We start from the raw sequence: 16463 nt of genomic DNA on the forward strand, positions 1-16463 counted from the left end.
TTGGTCTTGGCCTTTTAACCTTAGAAAGAAGATCTGGCTCATTTTACTGGGAGGCACATTGGCATTATTTTACTATTTACCAACTATTAATTATGTTTATCTCTGCCTTTTTTATCTTTTATAACATGTAGGGTCAGTGTCCTTACTCAGTCTGTAATTTCAGCTTTTACGACTTTGAGAATTGTTTTCTGCTATCAATCAAGGGGCCCCTTGTCTAGGAAGAAAACACTGTCAGTGTTTTCTTAAGCAGCTAGCCTTCTTGCCTGGCGTGAAACTTTTAAAAATCTAAGCCCTCTTTAATATACAAGCCTTGATCAAACATTAATAAAATGCAGGCTTATGCCTGATGCCTCATTCCCCCCTTTCAAGCTCAAGGACCTTCGTCCCAAGTGTCCTTGATAGCTTGACCTTCATCATATTCCTGAGGTAAAGCTCTGTATAGGGCCATGATATGAGGTAGAGTTTCATTTGAAACCATCTTGCTAATTGTACTTCTAAAACATGAAATGATACATGGCATCATACATAAAACCATTACCACTACTGTCAAGAAAAACAAGCAAGACAATAGTATCCCTTTGAGTCCTGTGACATTAGGTAACCAATTGGTGAGCCATCCCATATCCCATCCTTCCCATGTTTGTACTGGGACATGTGCTATATTCTCCATCTTTGTAGCCAACACACGGATTGCCTCACCATTATCAGAAATGTTAAAGCAACAGGCATTCCCTGTCAAGTTCAAGACTCCACATAGGCCTCCCTGCTTGGCAAGTACATAATCCATTCCCATTTTCAGCTGCAAAATGGCGGCTCTACTTTCATCCAACTGTTGTGCAATAAGTCTCAAACTCTGGGCCGTTGCATTGGTTACAAGTTCCACTACTGCTTGCAATCGAATTATTCTGTTTAGATTATAGATAGGATCCCGTGCCCCTTGTATGAGCTCACCAGGATTCCAGGAGGCAGGATCATAATAGGCTATAATGCGCTCTGGTGGCCAATCATCAGTACCGCTCCAACTTTGGGTACTTCCTCCTGCTATATGAGAAATATCAGCGTTTCTTCGTGTACGCTTGGCCAAATTAGTAGGCATAATCCACATTGGTGGTAATACCCATCCCAGGAAACAAGTCCCACTCCATTTGGAAGGGAGTTTCTTGTATGCCCATTCTCCACATATCCACCACAACCATCGGGTCTGAGGTTTTTGGTACGTGGAGTACAGAAGGCGAAATATCAAAAGAGGTAGAGAGTTCACAGTGCAGTATGTTAGATTGCCTTTTTCTGTCACAGTTATGTTCCATACCACTTTCCATGCATGAATAAAAGGAGGTGCACAGGGCAAGGTATTCCGAGTTCGATAGGTAGTACCGTGTGCCCAGGTATGACTATTCTTAAAATAATCCCAAGTATAGTGACAATGAGAAGAGCCTATCATGATAGAATCAGCTGCATCTGATGATTTATGTACACAGAATTCCCCTTGTACAGGTATAACTCGTAATGGTTTAGTTGAGTTCCATCCGTGGAAATTCTGTAATTCTGTTTGGTGTGGTATTTCGCTTACCATACCAATGGCATCTAATGGTATCGGTAATAAGGGCATACCTCCCTCTGAATCATCTGGCCCAAGAGAGCAAACAAGGCAATTGGTCCTATTTGCAACATTGGCTACCATTTCAGCTAAACCTACCCACATATTGTGGTCATGGCGGAATCCATATTTAGTCAATTTGGTCAGATTCAAGGACCCTTCCCCTTCCCAAGGGATCAGGATTAATAATAGAATCATGTTGATGTCTAGCATATGCATTCCTTCCACAGAAGAGTACCTTATTGTGATAGCAAATAAATATTAGTCCCAATATAATTCCCCCAGTGACAGGAATGGGGAACCACCAAGACCAAAACATATATCCCAAGGATCCCCAGTGAGTAATATCTCTGATAATTGTTCCACAAGGGGGCAGTCAATCAATTGTATAAGAGAATCTTCCCGTTCACAGTCGCTGGTTCAGACGCTCCTCAAGCTTCAGGCGTGCGCAGGTCAGCCAGCTTCCAGGTTGTGGCTGCAGCAGGCCGGTCGTCTAATGTTGCCCGTGACCTAGCCCGTTCCCGGTAGGGCTAGATACAGGGGTTTTTGGAGAGAGTCAGTTTTAAAGGATTAGAGGGGTCACCTTTGCACGTCCAACTGCCTTCGGACTTCTTCAAACGAGAGTGATGAATCCAGGGGGTCACCTCAGCTACCTTCACCGCTGTTGGAGTAGAGAGCAAGACGGTGTAAGGTCCACGCCACTTAGGTGCGAGTGGATCACGTTTCCACTCTTTCACCCATACGCTATCGCCAGCCTGGAACTGATGAATCGGCTCGGCAATGCTGCACGGCGTGCGCTCGAGGACCCACCTGTTAAGAGAAACAAAAACACGGGAGAGAGATTGCACTTGTCCCTGTGTCACATGGTCTCCTATTTGTTTAAGGTCAGCTGGAATATCCTGAACAAAGGAGGGCGGTCTCCCATACAGGAGCTCAAAAGGTGACAACTTAAGTCTTTTTGTGGGTGCACACCGAACACGAAACAGTGTTATGGGTAACACATCTACCCATCCCAATCCCGTTTCCTGGGTTAATTTTGCCAATTGGGTTTTCAGAGTCCGATTCATTCTTTCAGTTTTCCCTGAACTCTGAGGCCTATATGCTGCATGCAGTCTCCATTTCACTTGTAGGACTCGACATACTTCTTGTACTACTTGATCAATGAACGCTGGCCCATTATCACTTCCAATGCATCTAGGTAATCCAAACCTCGGGATCAATTCAGTGAGGAGTCTCTTAGTTACCTCTCGTGCCTTTTCAGTTCGGGTGGGAAAGGCTTCAACCCATCCGGTAAGAGTGTCTACAAACACAAGGAGATACTTGAATCCCTTAGAAGGGACCAGCTCTGTGAAGTCCACAATTAGACTTTCCATGGGGACATATCCCACATGTTGGATTCCAGGAGGTTGTACCGGTCCCTGCCTGGGATTGTTTTTAGCACAAAGAACACATTTCTGTGAAATGCAAGTTGCTAATTGTGATAGGTTAATAATATACAACTTCCGACTGAGACTCTCTCTGGTTGCAGTACCGCCAAGGTGAGTAGATTCATGATAATTTCTTACAATTGTGCCTGCTAGATGATGAGGTACATAAATCCTATTGTCCGGCAGGATCATCCAACCGTCCTTCACAACTGCTCCTTCCTGTTCAGCCCACTTCCTCTCTTCTGGGGTATAGTGAGGTTTAACTTCTTCTGGAACTACCTCTGGTATGAGGGCTGCTATAAATCCTCCCACAGGCTTTTGGGCTGCCTCTCGGGCTGCTTTGTCAGCCGCATGATTTCCTCTGGTTATTGGATCCCTTCCTCGTCCATGACCTTTGCAATGCATTACAGCAATCTGTTCTGGAGCCCATACTGCTTCTAACAGGATTTCTACTTCAGGTCCATATTTCAAGGCCTTCCCGTGGGCTCCTATTAGACCTCTTTCTTTCCATAGAGCTCCATGTGCATGCAGGGTTAAGAAGGCATATTTAGAATCAGTATAGATGTTTGCCTTACATCCGGCTGCCAATTGCAGAGCTCTAGTTAAACCTATAAGTTCAGCTTTTTGTGCTGAGGTGCCGGCAGGCAAAGCTTCAGCTTCCACAACTTCCTCATTGGTGACCACAGCATATCCTGCTCGTCTGGCACCTTCATGCAGGTAACTGCTACCATCAGTGTAATATACAACATCTGGATTTTTCAATGGTTCATCTTTCAGATCGGGTCTACTGGAATAAACTTCATCCATTACTTGGAGACAATCATGTGATTCCTCATCATCTACCTCTGGTAGGGGCAGCAAAGTCGCTGGATTGAGCATATTCACTACTCGTAGATGAATCCTGGGATTTTCACACAATAGGCCTTGGTACCTAGCCATCCTTGGGTTCGTTAGCCAATAACTACCCTTATATTCCATGAGTGTCAGAACAGCATGAGGTACATTCACATACATCGTCTGGCCGAAGGTAAATTTATCAGCTTCTTTGACAAGGCTTGCAGTGGCCGCTACTGCCCTTAGGCATGGAGGCCATCCTTTTGCTACTGAGTCCAATTGTTTTGACAAATAAGCTACTGGACGGTTCCAACTTCCTAATCTCTGGGTCAGGACTGCCGCTGCAATCCCATTCTGTTCATGTACATACAGCTGAAAGGGTTTTTCCGAATTAGGCAGTCCAAGGGCTGGGGCCTCCATAAGTCGTTGTTTGATAACTAAAAAGGCTTGTTGCTGCTCAGGTCCCCATACGAATGGGTCCTTCTCTGCACCTCGAGTGCTTTCATGTAAGGGCTTGGCCAGACTGCTGAAATCAGGTATCCATAGTCTACAAAACCCTGCTGTTCCCAGGAATCCTCTAAGTTGTTTCCTTGTGGTAGGTTCCTTGATAAGGCAAATAGCTTCTTTCCTCTCTGGTCTCAATGCTCGTTGTTGGTGTGAGATGTCAAAGCCCAAATATTTGACCTTTTCTAAACATAACTGTGCCTTTTTCTGGGAAACTCGGTAGCCAGCTTGCCAGAGCAAGTGGAGCAGTTCCTCTGTCCCTTCTTTACAGGTATCAAAATCCTTTGCTGCTAGTATAAGGTCATCTACATATTGCAGAACCACCTTTTCTCCAGGTATTGAGGGGTAACTTGTTAGATCCTTCGCCAAGGCAGTGCCAAACAAAGTTGGGGAATTTTTAAATCCCTGGGGCAATCTTGTCCAGGTTAGCTGGCCTTTTGTTCCTGTTAAAGGGTCTTCCCACTGGAAGGCAAATATAGGTTGGCTCTGTGGTGCCAGCCGGCAACAGAAGAATGCATCTTTCAAGTCCAATACAGTAAAAAATGTTGCTTCTGGTGGGATCAAACTCAGCAAGGTATATGGGTTTGGTACATTTGGGTGCAAGGTCTCGATAGCCTGGTTTACGAGCCTCAAGTCCTGCACTGGCCTGTATTCATCTGTCCCAGGTTTTCGAACAGGCAAAAGGGGTGTGTTCCATTCTGATTGGCAGGGCTTAAGCAGACCATATTTTAATAGGCGGTCCAAATGTTTCTGGATGCCCTCTGCTGCTCGCCGGGGTAAAGGATATTGCTTTACAGATACAGGGGTAGCCATAGGTTTTAAGGTTACTACAATTGGAGCTATATTCTTGGCCATTCCTGGTGGGCTATTTTCGGCCCATACTCCTGGTGGCACCTGTAGGGTTCGGAGGAGCTTGTTTAATTCTGTATCCAATGTGGGTTGGACTTGCAAGGCTGACATTAGGCGCCATGATTGTTCCTTAGGTACTGAAAGGGTAATTATTCCTGCTGCCTTTGATGGCAGTTTCATTTCTGGACCTCGAGGAGTGAAGGTGATTTGGGCCTGCAGTTTGGACAGCATATCTCTACCTAAGAGAGGTATTGGACACTCAGGTATATACAAAAACTGATGGGTTAAACGATGTCCCCCAATCTGGCATTCCAAAGGTTGGAGGAAAGACCTCTTAGCTGACTGACCAGTGGCACTTTTAATGACTACACTTTTGGATGCCTTTTTCTGCAATAGTTCTGGGAGTACTGAGTATTCAGCCCCAGTATCAATCATAAAGTCTATTAAATGGCTTCCTAATTGAATCGTGACCGTGGGCTCCTGGAAGCCTAACTTTATGGAGTCCGGTCGTTCCTAGTCTTGGGTAAAATCCTCCTCTGCCAGTCCAATGAAATTGTCTCTACTCTGTCCTTGTCCAGGTCTCTGATATCTTCCATTTCGGATCATTCCCCGTCCCCGTCCCTGGTTTCTTGGGCCGGAGCCTGGGCCTGGGCCTGGGCCTGGGCGTACTTCTTCCAACCTCAGGGGTTCAGGACACTCCCGCTTCCAATGACCCTCCTTCTTGCAATTCGCACATTGATTCCTTCCCAGTGGTGGATTCCTTCCCCGCCCTCTTCCTCCATTTAAGGGGCGGTAGTCTTGCTTCACTGCTGTGGCCAGCATTACCATCTTTTCCTTCTGCCACTTCTTCTTCTCTTGTTTCTCAGCCTCATCCCTATTCCGATAAACTCGGCGTGCAATGGCCATAATTTGGCTCATCAGCATCCCTTCCCATCCTTCTGATTTCTGAATTTTCTTACGAATGTCAGAAGCGCACTGGGCCACAAATGTAGCAGTAATCATTCTGCTGTTTTCAGGGGCTTCAGGGTCAAAAGGAGTCCATATACGATAGGCTTCTTGCAGCCTCTCTAAAAAGTCTCCTGGACTCTCATTTGGTTTCTGTTCTACTTCTGAGACTTTAGACATATTAGTTGGCTTCTGGCATGCCCTGCGGATACCTTGCACAAGCGTCTGGCGATAGGTGGTAAGCCTGGCCAGGTGAATTGCATTGTTTGGATCCCAATTAGGATCTTCCAAGGGAAAGTTGTCTTGGAGATGACGGTCAATATTAAAAATATTTCCCACTCTGGCCTGCTCACGCAAATATATCTGTGCCTTTTCAATTATGTCTCTTCTTTCCTCAGTGGTGAACAGAGTATTCAGAAGCTGGCGACAATCTGTCCAAGTAGGACTATGAGTATTTACTATTGAAGTCACCAAGTCCATCATAGCCTGAGGTTTTTCTGCAAAAGATGGGGTGTGTGTTTTCCAATTCATCAGATCCGTAGTTGTGAATGGAATGTACTGAAGGGTCGAAGTTCGAGGTGGCCTTGGTCCGAGTTGCCCGTTAACCAGCACAGGCTCCTCAAGTGCATCAAATACTCTTCTGAGAGGGGCTACTACGTGATCTTTCTCTTCGCTTTGCTCTAGGGGCCTCAAATCATAGGGGATGGTATTTGTCCCAAGGCGTTCTTTTAGCAGCTTAATACGCCTGGCTGTATTGCTTGCTGACCGATTAAGGTCTCCCTGTAACTTCTGTAATAATTCTCTAGGACTTGGATGTACAGGGGTTTGGGGTAGGCAATCAGTTGTTCCACTAAAAGAGACTGTAGATGGAGTTCTACTGGGACTCACAGATGGAATAACCACTTCTGCTTGGGCTTCATTATAGGACTCCAATGCCTCCTGAAGATATTTATCATAATCTATCAAGGAGTCAAGTTCTGTGTCTCTACCCCCATTATTCGTTCCACTTTCTTGCCTTGGGGTTACAACTGGTGGAGGGTTTGGATTATGCTCCCTTCGATGTGGAGCATAGGGTGGAGGTGGAAGCACCTCTTCCTCTGGTCCCTCAAAAATGGGTTTGAGTTTATTTGGCAAGATTCCTTTCCTAGCTTCGGCTTTTACAGCCAATAATTTGCATCGTTGGACTTTGCATTCCCTTATCCATGGAGGATTTTTATTTAATGTGCTCAGCCAGGAATCTATATATGAAAATTGTTCTGGGCACCCTCCAGTTTCTTTGGTGATGTTAGACCAAAGTTTGCTTACTAAATTTATATCAAAAGTTCCCTGAGATGGCCATCCAGTATTTTGTTTTGGCCATTCTAGTTCACATAACGTTCTCAAGCGCTCTGGCGTCATTTTGACTCCATATGCCCCTGAGAAGGCTTTCTTAAAATTATTTAACATACATTCAAGAGGTGTATTTCCCCCCTTTGAACCCCCAACTCCCATTGTATGGCCCTGTGAAGTATCCACTCAGTCACTCACACACACGCTTCGTGGGTTTCCTTGCCCAGATGGAGTCGCCTCACTGGGAACCGAAGTACTACCCACTCCACACTCAGGTCAGCTACAGATTGCTCTGTACTTTCTCACACATACAATGCGCAAGATACTTCACCACACTCTACCTCCCAACTTTCCTTTTCCCCCACCAGACCACCATCTGATATACCCAACCACCTAGCGTACTCAGTTCCCACTTACTGAGACGCAGAAGTTTGATCAAGACTTCTCTTCCTCCCAATTAATTGGAGGGCCAAAAATCCCTTTGTGCACTTACCCCTTGGTTGGTTCCGTTTCCCCCCGGTCCGTCGCTGCCAGTGAGCAGGGTATCAGACAGACGAGACTTCTGCGTTCCCCTGGAAAAAATTTTTCCATGCGCGCTGGGTAGGCAGTTTAGAGATCCTCTCTCTTGTACCCTGCTCAGTAGAGCGAAGGGGCTGCGTTCCAGCAGACCACTTATCCGAGTCACAGGAGCACCATAAAATGTAGCACCCTGCTTGTGGTTAACGCTTAGCTGGAATGAAATATTCAACGCAGCAATAGAGAAATTAAAATAATTATTTATTTGTCAGACAAATAAATGAGAGGCACAGTGGTATATGGTTACCAAGCTCTGGCCTGGCCTCCTGCCATTATGGCCAGCACTTATATTCCCTTAATCCAGCCCCCTTTGCTCCTCCTTGGCTGCATCTGTCCAATCAGCCTGGTTGGATTTCCTATTGGCTGCCTGCTATATCCAATCACAAAAGATACACCCACATCCTCCTGTCCTTATATGGAGCACAAAGAGCTATATATTGTTACATCTATAAATGACAAATAAGTAGTAATATATCTTACATGTGTCTCAACAAGGAATATTAATTACCAGCTCACCTCTTGCCCTCTTCGCCCTATTGCCTTCTAAAACAAATGGTTAATCTTAAATTTTTATCTTAAACATATGTCAAGGATCTTGAGTTTCACATCAACATTGAAAGATCTCCTTCATTTGAGAGTTTCTAAACAAATGTCTGACAGCCATATATCAGGACTGCTTGGATGGCTGCTTGGATGGCGTCTTCTTGTCTGACAGGGGGCTGGGCTCAATGGCCCCTGTGGTCTATTCCAACTCTAGGACTCTATGAAATAAGAATCTAACATCTAAATTTGTTACTTTCTAAATCCTTTGCATAGTTACATTTAAGCCAATATATTTAAGCTAATATATTTCATACATTATCATAGGTAACCTTTTAAAAGAATAAAGCTTCTCAAAGTAGAAGTAGAAAAGGGAACTCAGTAAAAAAACAGCTTTTAAAAGGAACCCCTTCAGTTTACCCCCCCCCCTTCAGCCATCTGCTCTCCTCTTTAGCTGTTCCCAATATTTATTGCTCTTTTAACTCTCTCAGTTTAAGAAAGAAACAGTTTTAAAAGACTTCCCAAAATTGCTTTAAGAAGACTTCCCAAAAAGCCTCTCTTTCTGCCAGCTAGATGCTTCTCCATTTGGTCTTGGCCTTTTAACCTTAGAAAGAAGATCTGGCTCATTTTACTGGGAGGCACATTGGCATTATTTTACTATTTACCAACTATTAATTATGTTTATCTCTGCCTTTTTTATCTTTTATAACATGTAGGGTCAGTGTCCTTACTCAGTCTGTAATTTCAGCTTTTACGACTTTGAGAATTGTTTTCTGCTATCAATCAAGGGGCCCCTTGTCTAGGAAGAAAACACTGTCAGTGTTTTCTTAAGCAGCTAGCCTTCTTGCCTGGCGTGAAACTTTTAAAAATCTAAGCCCTCTTTAATATACAAGCCTTGATCAAACATTAATAAAATGCAGGCTTATGCCTGATGCCTCAGTACTACCACCTTTTTTAATAATAATAATAATAATATTAATATCTTTGTTGTTTAAAAAACAAGCACTGACAAAATCTATATAGCGCTGGATCATAAGAGGAGCTCTAAGCGGTTTGCAAAAATGCAAAAGGTTAAAATTATCAATAAAAAGCAGTTAAAGACAGGCGTTTAAAAACAGTTAAAAGATTATTAAAATCATCAGAAGCTGGAAAGAGATGATGGTGTTGATATTTCTATGCCGCACATCTAACTGGGTTGCACCTATGTTTCTGAACAGGCTTGCCTTAACAAAAATGTACTCCGATAAGAGTACAGAGATTGTTCCTGCCTTCTGTCACTAGGCAGGGAGTTCCAAAGTGTAGATGCTGATTGATTTCTTACAAGCGCAGAAGGAGTATTATGGGGCCTCTGTAACAGGGCCAGTTCTGCCGATCAAAGCTGTCAAGTGGGTACATACGGGGCAAAGCAATCCCGCAAGTAAACTGATCCCAGGCTGTGACAGGCTTTATATGCTAATAGTAACTCCTTGAACTTGGCCTGGTAGCAAATCGCAAGCAGTGCAGATCAGGGAGCAGGGACATTATATGACTAATGAGCACAGCAGTTCATCCCCGGTAGGTCTTATCTCATAAATCAGTTGCTGAGCCCCTGCCTCCCCACAGCCACCGAAGTCCCCTCCTCTCCAGGGCTCTTCCCAAGCAATCAGAGACTGCGCCTGTGTGAAGCCTGTCACTGCTCTGCCCCTTTCAGCCCTCTTCTGATACTGGAAGACAGGAGGGAGGGGTGCTTGTCATAGCAGGAGGCGAAGACACCCTCCTGACGTATCTTTGCCTCTTGGCCTCCCTCCTCCCTGGCTTCTGTTTCTGCCTCTGATTCTGGTCTTCTTTGTGCCAGAGACTCCCCTGTCACTCAGCTCTGTTACCACTTCAGCTTCTGACACCTATTCCTCTTCTCTCTATAACCACTAATCATTGTCTCACCACCCCTCCCCAGGCTCTGAGCCTCTTCCCTTGGTGGCTCCCCAGTTGGTTCCTCCTACCTTTCCTCTGTATCCAACTAGTCCCATTATATCCCATTAGTTATGTCTTACCTCCATAACCGGGACGCGGGTGGCGCTGTGGGTAAAAGCCTCAGCGCCTAGGGCTTGCCGATCAAAAGGTCGGCGGTTCGAATCCCCGCGGCGGGGTGCGCTCCCGTTGTTCGGTCCCAGCGCCTGCCAACCTAGCAGTTCGAAAGCACTCCCGGGTGCAAGTAGATAAATAGGGACTGCTTACTAGTGGGAAGGTAAACGGCGTTTCCGTGTGCGGCTCTGGCTCGCCAGAGCAGCGATGTCAAGCTGGCCACGTGACCCGGAAGTGTCTCCGGACAGCGCTGCCCCCGGCCTCTTGAGTGAGATGGGCGCACAACCCTAGAGTCTGTCAAGACTGGCCCGTACGGGCAGGGGTACCTTTACCTTTACCTTTTACCTCCATAACCTGAGGCAGGGTGCCACTTGAATTCCAGTTCCCCGTGCCCTGCCTGTGGGCTCCCCAAGAGGCATCTGGTTGGACAGGGGAGGAAACAGGACGCTGGACTAGGACTGGCAGAGCTCGCCTGGGCAGAATGGCTTCCCTGTTCAGCCATGCAGCTTGTTGGGTTCCCATAAACCAGTAACATTCTCTCTCTCTCTGGACTCAGCTAGGTTGGTAAAGGAAAAGCATTTTAGATGTGTTGTATATGCAATACAACACTGTGACACCAGATGGCACTGTGGAGTCCTGTCTTTCCCTACCGGATTCCCCTGTACTGTATGAGTTTACAACGCGTTTAACTGAATCGCTTATTTGACGTGCCTGGATCCAGCCTTCCTCTCTCTTTCTGCCAGCCCCTCCTCCCTTGCAGCATTGTTGTTGGCATGAGGACGAAGCCGCTAATCCTTGGAGGAAAGGCAGAGTAAAGCTATACAGTAGTACAAAAATGCGGCTAAATATACACCAATATTCATGGTTATAAGAGAGGTAGAGCATCTGCATTGCATGTAGAATGTCACTGGTTTAGTCCCCTGCATCTATCAATGGGACTGGAAAAGGCCCTGTCTGAAATCCTGGAGAGCCACTCCCGGTCTTTGTAGACCAGGGGTTTCCAAACTGTAGCCTGCAGACCACCAGGAGTTTGGGAATTTAATGGAACTGGTCCATGGCATGTCTGTGGGTTTGAGGCTAAAAGCAGGAAATGGCATGTGCCTCCTGTTGAATTTTAATTGTATGCTTATTGCTTATTTCATTTCCTATATTGTGTTCTATTGTATCACAATTTGAATTCATAGAATCATAGAACTGCAGAGTTGGAAGGGATCCTGGGGGTCATCTAGCCCAACCCCCTGCAGCGCAGGAACCTTTTGCCCAACGTGGGGCTCAAACCCCTGACCCTGAGATTGAGAGTCTCATGCTTTTGCCGACTGAGCTATCCCTATGCAATTTGAATCCAATACAATAAAATACAGTATATAACAAATAAAAGAAGCCCCAGCACAGCACATTACAATTCTTTGTGGAGGATTTTGGTGGATCACTCAGTTATTATTATTTTTGCTTTCTGCACAGAATGCAAATAATAATAATAATTGAGTGATCCACCAAAATCCTCAGCAACTTTCAAGTGACTCTACAGGTGTGTAAAAAAAATAAAGGTTGGGAACCTCTTGTGTTCGATGACATTGAGAGAGATGCACCCTGGTCTGATTTGGTAAAATGCAGGTTCCTAGAGCAGCTCCTACTTGGGAAGGCTTAGAGGGGCTGGGTGAATGGAATTTGAGCCTTGTTCCAACGCATTCCTTGGCCGGGAAATATATTTTAAACCTTTGACAAAATAAAGGGGAGTGGGAGGCCTGGATGGATTTGAGCCCAGACAGGTATTTCCAGCTCAGCCGCCGCAGCGAGAGATCAGATGTCTCCTGCGCCCAGACCAGGATTAGATTAAAGGGAACTTCAAACAATATCTCTTGTTTCAGCCCCTCTGAGGTAGTGATTAGAGAGAGGAAAATAATCCCTCCGTCACACACCTGCTGCCTTGCCTGGCTCTGATGTGTGTGCAGTCAGAGTAGTGTGTGCTTTGTGCCCAGGGGGGACGTGGAGAATGGAAGGGGAGTTTGGGTTTGAGTGGCAATTTAGAAGCCGCAGCGAGAGACTGGGCTCCCCACTGCGGCGTGTTGAGTCACATTTGATCATGCACCTGTGCATCTCAGAGCCTGTCCAAAAAGCATCGGGAAAGTAGAATGTGTCTTGGATTTACTTGGAGGGGCTCCTGCTCTTCTGAACTCACTGGAAATCTCCGGAATGCCCTTTTTGTTGTGCATTCATGATTATTTGTGCTCATAACGTTATCAGGGCAGTTACACTATTTGCGTCTGCAAATGTTTCTTGGGGGGCATGCCTCTCCATTTCCAGTCAGTGCATGCCTTGCAACTCCCTGCTGAAATCCTGTAATATTTCATAGCACAACTGTTCAGGTTTAAGTTTTTATTATGCTGTGCCCCTCCGGACAGCAATAACAGAGAAGCACTGCTGAGCAGCTAATAACATGGAATGATGAGTGGACAGTCCAGTCGAAATCCGCCACCAATATGCTATTATCGTGTCAATGGCAGGTTGCAGAATACACATGAATGCAGAATGAAAAGGACACCTGGAGGGTTTGGGATTGGACTTTGCATAGCCAAAGTTCATTCAGGGAGTTCATTCATTTTAAAACATTTATACACTGCTCAGTAAAAATCTTTAAGTGGTGTTCAAAAAATGAAACATTTGAACTTCTGTTGTCTATGCTCCAGTAGGTAGCTTCTAGGTTAGATTACTGCAATGCATTCATTATGTGTGTGACTGCCTTTAAAGGTGACTTGGTGCAGAATTCCGTGGCCAAGTTGCTGACAGCCCACTCGTTTTCAGGTCCAATTCAAAGTGCTGGTTTTGACCTATAACGCCTTAAATGGCTCAGGACCCTAACACCTCATGGTCTGCCTCTCCCCATCTGAAACGACCTGGACCCTGTAATCATCATCTGACTCCAGGCAAAAATATTTCTTTTTCACCAGGTCTTTGGCTCTTAATTACCCATGGATAGAATGTTTTAATCCTGCCTTTGAAAAAATAGGATTTTATTCGTTTTTCCTTTTCAATGTATGTGTTTCTTTGTTTGTGTGTCATGTTGAGTTACCTTGGTTAAAAAGCAACCACTAAATGTAATAAATATATAATAAAACAGAATGGAGAGACAACATAGAAACCAGTAAAACAGCATTATCAAAATAGATTTAGAAAGACAGGTGGGGCCCCTTTGGCTCTGAGGGTGGGGGGCAATCATTTGTAAAATGGGGAGGGAAGAGAGATCACCATCGTTTGCAACCTGCTCATCAGCCCATTCCACTAGGAGGCACTCCGCATCAATAGAGGAGCCCTTGGCCCGCGGGGGGTGAACTACATCTCCCACAAGCCTTTGCAAACGAAACGGACATTGATGGCTATAAATCCACACATAGCCTCCTCTTTTAAAAGCTCTCAAGTCCTGCCTTTCCGCTTTTCTGATTAGTGAGTTTGGAAGGCGCAAGAGGCGCTTCTGGGCGCGGGATTGGCTGTTCCTGTGGCAACAAAGCGGCTTGGGGAAGGGAGGGGGCCAGGGGACCCGCCCCTCCATTGTGCTGCGAGTTTTTCTTGCCAAAAGCTTGGCTGGGGGAGTTAAAGAGAAGCGAGTTGAGATCGGAGCGCTTATATCTCAGCGCAGGCGGATTGCGCGCGCGCGCGCCTTCTTTATTTTGCGCTTGAGGGGAATCCGGTGTCTTGCAAGGCGGGTGGAGGGATGCAAGAACACTGAAAGGGGGAAATACTTAAAATTTTGATCGCAGGAAAAAAAGAGGGTATTCCGAAAATTAAAGGGGCGCGCGCACATTCCCTCTCCGAGCGCCGATCCTGCGCGCAATGTTTGCGCCCAAGCGATGAGAGCTGCCTGGGAGCGCCGCGGCTTGCTGGCTGGGGACTTGTTGATGGAGCCGGCTGCCGGAGCTCAGAGGCTGGCCGGGACGGAAAAGCCCTTCCTGGGAGGGGGCACAGCAAAGCGGCGCCAGTGCGCAGGTAAAAAAACAAACCCTCTGTGCATGGGAGACAGGAGGGCGATGGGGTCCCTCGCCTTGAGCCCGGATCTAATAATAATGCGTGCGCTTTTCCCCTAGTCTCGAGAGGCTGCGGAATTGGTAGGAGCTGAAGCTTTTGTGGCGAATGAGCCCCCAACTGTTCAGGAGAGAGTTTCGAGGTTTGGTGGGTCGGCGATCCTCCTCTTGCTTCCCCCTCCCAACTCCAGCGGGGCCGGGCAGGGGGCTGGGGAGGCGGATCCGGGAGAGCCAGGACGCCTGGGTTGTCTCCCCAGAGGGAGGGGAGTCTGGAACAGCAGTTGGGACCCTGCGCCTCTGCCGCCGCGCGCATAGGGGGAGAGGTCTGCCCATCCACAGAATCGCGGTTTTCCATGTCCAGCTTTGAAGCGAGAGGGAAGAGAAGTCTAGTGGTTTGCGGTGGAGAGTCGGAAACAGCCTCTGCTCAGAGGAGACGCTTGTCGCTAGGAAGTAAGAGCCTCCTCTTCCATCTCCGGGAGAAGAACTGGGTGGTCTTGGAGAGCCGAGAGTCTGTTCTAGAGCAGGGGGGAGGAATCCGTTTCAGCCCAAGGGCCACATTCCCTTCGAGACACTCTTCCCTGGGCTACATGCATATATGTGATCGGCCTCCCAAGTGGGCAGGAACAGTGAATGCACGGTTTCCTTTTGTGCAGAAGGTTTGGAGTTCAGGGGCAAATTCCATCCAGGTGGAAACAGAGCAGGACCAGGATGAGATGTTGCCCTGGGAGATTCTCAAGGACCAGACTGGTCTGGAGGGACATATTTGGCCCCTGGGTTTGATACTCACCATCTGTGGCCTAGAAGGGTTCTCCGGGTGCCTGGGGTCCCCTCCCAGCTCGAAGAGGTGGGGGCTGAGCAGGCAGGACTCCTGGGTTTTTCACACCCAGGAACAGGGCAGTGTGGAAGTCTTGGGTCTTTCAGCTGGAAACTCCTGGGGTGGGGGATCAAAGTGTGTAGAGCCAAATATGGAGGTTTTCTAACTTACGAGACTGTGACCGACTGCAGGTTCCAGGCTTCAACATAAAGACGGTTCGTTTCAACAACACCCCCTCCCCTTTGTTTAAAATATCCAGCCTGGTGGACAGTTTTTGGAGTGCTTTGAAAGCTTTGGAAGTGAATCCGAAAGGTGGCGCCTGGCTGTGGGTTCAAATTAATACAAAATATCCCAAGGCGCTTTATTGCGTTTACACTGGGTCATCATGAGCATATATCCCAGATGCAGCACTGGCTGTTTGTTCCAGCGCTTCCCCCAGAAATTTATTGGGGGGGGGGAAATGGAGGCCGAACTCCCTTTGCGATTGGGGGCTCGGGTTGGAGGAAGGCTGTACGAACAATTCAGCAAGAGAGGGGGATTTGGCAAATGGGAGCCTGGCCCACATAATATCACAATCGATACCAGTTATCATCAGTAATAACAATTTTAGCGCTTTTCCTCACGCAAAAGCACCGTGTCCTTCCTTCCTCTCCCTGTCTGTTTTCCTTACGGAGCTGAGAGGAGTTCTTATTTTACTTTGAAAAGTGGAAATCTATTCATTAGAAAGCAGCAAGGCTGCCGGTGTGTTTGGTTGCTTGGCAGTGGTGCCCAGAGGAAGCAGAGCATGGTGGTGATATTTTGTATAGAGGGGTCTTCCAAAGGGGAGGTGTGATGGGTTGGATTTTCTCACCTGGAATTGGGGTGCAATCTGTAGGAGATTTTCTACTCTTGGTTTGCTATTCTCATAAATAACTGGAGCCAGAAACTTTTCCCTAGAAGACAAAGTAACTGAGCAACTCTTACTTGGTCAT

The 16463-nt window shown here is 46.6% G+C and overlaps 1 protein-coding gene and 1 long non-coding RNA gene across 7 annotated transcripts in view; one reads left to right on the plus strand and one right to left on the minus strand.

Moving 5' to 3' along the window:
• The first annotated feature begins 14143 nt into the window (after positions 1 to 14143).
• The window catches only part of IGSF9 (immunoglobulin superfamily member 9), a 64481-nt gene continuing 62161 nt past the window's right edge, over positions 14144 to 16463 (plus strand). For 2 of the 6 annotated variants that reach the window (XM_028710783.2, XM_028710785.2), the window contains exon 1: positions 14146 to 14643. The gene's annotated coding sequence lies outside the window, so the exon portion shown is untranslated. Of the gene's footprint in view, positions 14644 to 14968; positions 15129 to 16463 lie in introns of those variants that run through there. The other 4 variants (XM_028710787.2, XM_077920366.1, XM_028710786.2 and 1 more) reach the window with 4 other exon arrangements.
• LOC114586923 (uncharacterized) lies at positions 14221 to 15938 on the minus strand. The gene is made up of 2 exons (XR_003704200.2): positions 15466 to 15938; positions 14221 to 15193 (listed from the first exon to the last, which is right to left on the minus strand). It is a non-coding gene; the product is annotated as an uncharacterized LOC114586923 (long non-coding RNA).

This window comes from Podarcis muralis, chromosome 16, assembly GCF_964188315.1.
Source record: "Podarcis muralis chromosome 16, rPodMur119.hap1.1, whole genome shotgun sequence".
In the NCBI taxonomy this organism is placed as follows: domain Eukaryota; kingdom Metazoa; phylum Chordata; class Lepidosauria; order Squamata; family Lacertidae; genus Podarcis; species Podarcis muralis.